The sequence below is a fragment of the Oryzias melastigma genome, linkage group LG14 (genome assembly GCF_002922805.2).
Source record: "Oryzias melastigma strain HK-1 linkage group LG14, ASM292280v2, whole genome shotgun sequence".
Taxonomy (NCBI): Eukaryota; Metazoa; Chordata; class Actinopteri; order Beloniformes; family Adrianichthyidae; genus Oryzias; species Oryzias melastigma.
The window spans coordinates 1,294,560-1,300,239 of record NC_050525.1 but is presented as its reverse complement, the minus strand read 5'-3'; the positions used below and the strand labels follow the sequence as shown (position 1 = coordinate 1,300,239).

Here is a 5,680-nt window from a genome sequence, read left to right as displayed (position 1 = left end):
AGCTAAAATATTAGTTACATGCCAAAGTAGCCTAAAAAACTAAAAAAAAAAAACAGCATAAGTTGACCAAAACAGCTAGCATACAGCTCAGACATTTGATAAACTTCAAAATAGCCTTAAAAAATAAATAAATAGCCAAATAGGCTAGCATGCAGTGGAAATATTAGCTAAACTCCAAATTAGCCTAAAAAAAATGAAAAAATACTAAATTAGCCAAAATAGCTAGCATGTAGCTGAAATATTAGCTAAACTCCAAATTAGCCTAAAAACTGAAAAATACTAAATTAGCCAAAATAGATAGAATAATGTCATTAAAACTTTCAACTTTACTACACTGACTCTGACTCCATATAATATAAAGTAACGACTAATCGACTATTTATTTAGTTGTCGACTATTTTAATAGTTGATTAGTCGACTAATCGTGGCAGCCCTAAAGCCATGATGGGATTCAGTTATTAGTTCCTATGAAACATCCATCATTTTACTTATGTGCTGGATTACTTTTGGGTAATGCGCAATCGTTTGCAGTTAGTCTCATTTTGTGTAAAGTGATCCAACTTCCTCCACAAAAACACTCAAAAGAAAAACTTCCTCAGAAAACTGTGTTTCTTCATGAAAACTTGTTCCTTGGCAGGCATGTGTCAGGACCAAGGAGTTTGGATGCCAAACTGACTTCAGATTTCGGACAGAGTCAACTGCCACACAGCTCTCTCTGGGCACTCTGGGGCCACGTGTAAGGAGCAAAAGTATGTATGTGATTTGTTTCTTCATTATTTGATTTGGAAGAGTGTGTTTTACACACTCTCAAATATGTTTGCTGGATAGGAAAACAGCATAAAAAAACCAAGATGTTTTTCTCTCATTAGGCACACAAATCGGGCCTGATGACTTTAGAACGCAGAGTTACGTGAGAAGCAGGACGTTGTCACAGTCAGCAACGTCAGAATATGGCATGAATCTTAGGTCAGCAAAGCGGAAACGCATAGAAATGGAGGAGGACTTTTCTAACACAGAAAGTGGTCAAGAGCCTGGAGCCTCAGTCACAGGGGCTTCAGTCAAAGAGCCAACACAAATGAGGTGAATTCTATGTTTTTTTCAATTTCTCTTTCCTCTGCTCTAAAAATCTGTTTATTCTCCTCTTTGTTTGTATTGCAGTGACGTGGAGGACCCGTGTGACCACACCGAGACAAAATACATAGTCTTTGAGAGCTGCCTGAGAGAGCTGTTTGAAACCTGCTTACTTTGCAAACATAAGTGTGAAGTGCAGCATCAACGGCATGGGACGTTCATCTCATTCACTCAGACCTGTCCGGTTTGCAACTTCCAAAGACGGTGGCAAAACCAGCCAGTTCGGGAAGACACTCCGGATGGAGACCTTTAGGTTTTCAGCCGCTGTTTATTTCACTGGAGGATGTTTTGAAGAAAAATAAAGAAGGTACACGGCTGAATAATTTTCATTTTTCTCTGTGCATCCAGCGTGTATGGATGTAGTTAAAAAACTGAGCTAAGCTACTCCTTTTCAGGTTTGCAAAACCATGCATCTTCTGGTGCATGGGTGCAGCACATTTGAGAGGTATGCTTGTCAGTTCCTGGAACCTTCCATCTACCACAAGTGGAAAACTGATCTAAAAAACCTTCTCCACCAAGTTCAGCTTTGAGGTAAGGTGCCTGTGGCAGGTGACATGAAATCTGATCCGTTAGGTTAAAAAATGAAAAAACAATCTGCTTTGTGTTACAAAATATTTGTGTCATGGCATCAGATACGTTTGCTATTAAGTGCATTCCTTACATTCAGGACACTCTTGCATCGTTTCCACTAAGCAGTCTAGACCGGACCGGACCGAGCTGGACAGGTATTTTGAGCGTTTCTATTTCAAAGTGGACCCATTAAGCAGGACCGACTGGTACCATTTCTGGTCCCCCGTTGGTTAAAGGTCCACAAAAAAATGGAATGGACCCGTTAGGGCGGAGCTACCGTCGTGACACAATGTAACCCATTGATTGGCGGAAAGGTTTTACGACAACACCAAACATCCAATCATCACTTTTCCCGACTCAAGATTCAAACTGAAAGTTTTGTCCTCTTTTCGTCTGGATTCTTCTTCGCCCCCACAATCTTATTGCAAAGAATAATTATAAATTAATTACAGACTGTATTCCCTCTTATTCGCGAGAATTGGGGACTGGAGACACGACCAATCCACAAATGCGGAGACACCCCCAACCCCCGTTTCCATCTCACCCGACCCCCGCGACCGAAGAATGTCCGTTACGATCCATACCCATGAAAAACATGTCGGATCGTGCTTTGTAAAACATTTATTGAAGAACGTTGGCGTATTGCTCAACATAAGTCAATTCAGAACAATAGACTGCTCTGCTGCGTAGAGCCCCGCTTCATCAATAATGAACGCCTGCTCTGGATTATAATTATCCTCTGTGGTTATCTTTTTAATTTTCCGTCCGTTTCTCAGTCAGCTGATGCAGATTCTCTTTCACTGTAGTTGAACCGTTTTGAAGCACAGCTACGTCATCAGTATAAACCAGGGGTATTCAAATCCAGGCCTCGAGGGCCGGTGTCCTACATGTTTTCCAACCAACCTTCCATTGAAGCTCCTTATTGGCTGCTAATTTCCAGGATCAGGTATGTTTAGCCAATAAGGAGCTTCAATGGAAGGTTGGTTGGAAAACATGTAGGACACCGGCCCTCGAGGCCTGGATTTGAATACCCCTGGTCTAAACCATTGATCTACGTTGCACATGCTACATACTGCTTGCACAGTTTAACTTCCAAACAATACTATTTTGTTTTTTTGCACTGTAAATTGACATTGTCATCCGTTTTGTATAGCCTTATTTATTTAACATCATATATCTCTCTTTTGTAAAGTATATTCGCTAGTCTCTGTTTATAGTCTTCTCCCCCTTTTTTTTAACGAATCATTCATCTGTATAATATGTTCAAAGTACCTCAGTCATTATGTATATCTTGCTCAGTTGTTTTTTTAGTGATCTGTAAATACTTCCCATATACTGTATAATAACCTGTACCATACTTATTTATAATAATATTTATACCCCTTGCTCTTACTGCCTATTGCACTTCTGGTTGGATGCCAAACTGCATTTCGTTGCCTTGTACTCGTACATGTGTAATGACAATAAAGTTGAATCTAATCTAATCTAGTCTAAACCCGCATGTGCTTTGATGGTCCAACACTCAATGGAAACGCTCACTTGAATCTCCAGGACCATTCTGAACCAATCAAGAGGGGACTGGTCTGGTCTGTACCGCTCAGTGAAAACAAGGCACTAAAGGTATCAAAGCTTCGATCTGGACTATATTGAAACAGATCAGCACGCAGCATCCAGAAGACAACACACTTCCTATTGACTTCCTGTTGATGGTTTTCACTTGACCTCAGAGTCTAGTGAAACCTTCTCATAACAGGAAACAAGCTATATCACCTAAGCATGCCACCTCATGACAGCTAAAATCACTGGTTAAAATAGAAAGTGCCAAGTAGCATCTAGATTGAATTCTGGGTATTGTAAGGTAAGTGCTTTTCTGATTAGCTGTAAATTTTGACCATAGTCTGACTCTGTTTGCTGTTTAAAGAAAGTGCCAAAAACTTGCATATCTTTCTTTTTCATTTTTCAGAAGGTGGTTTTCTGTGAAAAACCAGAAAACTGACCGCTTTTGTCATTCTGGAACTCAAAACTCGAGTGTTAGTCACTGTCCTTGGACCGCTGCTTTGACCTCCAGGAAGGCTTTCCACACCTGACTAAAATCAACATTTGTAAAACAATGTTTTGACATCAAGTTGTCTTGTTTCAAAATTTTGTGACTGTATGTTAGATATATACATTTCAAAATAAGAAGCTTGCATATGTTTATTTAGCAAACACTCTTATACAAAGGTACATAAGCTAAGCCCTTAAAGTACCACTCCAGTCATATTTTACTCTATTGTTAAAGTGTTCCCAGTGGACTTTTAATTATGATAATAAGGTTTTTTGCCTGTGTCATTTTTTTAGGACATAGTTTCTGCAGAGCGGATAGAATTCCATAGTATTTCACCACTGAGATTTGGGTGGGACCCCCCCCCCCCTGTTGTGGAGCAGGGAGGTTGTGGCCCACCTATTTTATTATCGACATCACAAATGAGCTCTTTTTCAAGCTGCATTTTTTCATCTGCTCCTGATTTACAGCAGTTTGAATAAATAAATCCTCAGAAAGGTTCATTTTTAAAAGCCCATTTACATCTGAGTGAATCTTTACAAAACAAGACATACAGTAAATGAATCCATCTCACTTTAGCCTTTTATCAGATGTTTTTAGACCAAAGTCATGATTCTGTTGTTCCTCTTACTTTAAAAGATACACAATAAGAATTAATACATTAGTGATCACACAAATAGAGGATTGTTTTATGCTGCAAATGCTTTATTTCCCCTCTTAGTGCAGATACATTATCTCCTCCCAACAAAATAAGTATTACTATTCTGTTGACTATAATAAACTGATGCCTCATTTTCAATCAATAGATGAAATTCTAATAGGTCTGTTTATAGAGGCAGATTATGTCAGGCTGTAAATAGCTGCCCTTACTTACCCACATAGCAGCCAAAGAACAACTATTTTCTTAATTATGTTATATGTACTTATATATATAGTTCACTATTGAGGTGCATTCTTATGTACTACTTCTGTGTCAAACCAGCTTAAATCAATTTTTCCTAAAGGCTACTTATGTGTAGCAAGAATACACACAAACAATGTGCAGAAATAAGTTCTTTAGCCTATTCATTTTTATATTTGTCTTTTTGGAAGACTGAAGTCAATGTTGATTTCTGAATTGAGTAGCATAAATGCTCATGGGTCACTGGACCTGTGGTATTGACCTCAAGTCTGCATTGAGCAATGACACTTAGAGAAAACTGGTAAATCCGTGAAGTCATAAATGATGTAGAGTAGAAGACCAGCAAATGGAGATAGCATTCACATCCTCAAACACCACACGTATACCTCACAAATTGATTAATTGGTTTGAGGAAACTTTACTAAGAGTCCTATTCCGCAACACTGTGTTGTTGGAAAGCAGCTTCTCCTCAGAGCAGAAAAGTTCAGCATGATGATATGTCAGCAGAGTGACATCTGAACCTTCCACTGGAAATCCTGAAAATGTCAATGATTTTTCAAAAATAGAAAACCAACCTGTCAACTGCTTTATGAGAAAGTTTGGACTTGATTGATGATGGGTTTCTCTTTTGCCTTTGCGAAAGTCAAAGTCCATGAATCCAAGAACTTGGAATTGTCAAACCAGCCTGAGGAGGTGCAGCAAAACCAGATTTCTGCCTTTTGTTTCTCTGGTGCTGTTTTTTTTTTCCTACTGAATGGATTCTGTCACTTTTACATCCATGGTCACAGGAAACATTGACCTAAACCACTTATGCTACATTAAATTAAAAAAAATAAATGCATTTGATTAAAATGAACATACTAACATTCTAAACCTCTTTTTATACTGTCATTTTAAAATTAAAAGTGTCCTGTGAATTTTTTTGTTAATTATGAATTTTGTAATAAAAAGCTTCAAACTCTCAATTAAAAAATTCTGATTTAGATTTTTACTGAATGGGAAATTGCTGGCACATTTACAGAGATGTCCAGAAA

General features: G+C 38.3%; 1 long non-coding RNA gene across 2 annotated transcripts in view; it reads left to right on the top strand.

Moving 5' to 3' along the window:
- Nucleotides 1-3,900, top strand: part of LOC112143050 — a 5,172-nt gene extending 1,272 nt beyond the window's left edge. The window contains exons 2-6 of one of the 2 annotated variants that reach the window (XR_002918681.2): nucleotides 638-749; nucleotides 870-1,080; nucleotides 1,159-1,438; nucleotides 1,527-1,662; nucleotides 3,665-3,900. This is a non-coding gene — a long non-coding RNA (uncharacterized LOC112143050). Of the gene's footprint in view, nucleotides 1-637; nucleotides 750-869; nucleotides 1,081-1,158; nucleotides 1,439-1,526; nucleotides 1,663-1,798; nucleotides 2,548-3,664 lie in introns of those variants that run through there. The other variant, XR_002918682.2, reaches the window with a different exon arrangement.
- The last annotated feature ends 1,780 nt before the right edge of the window (nucleotides 3,901-5,680 follow it).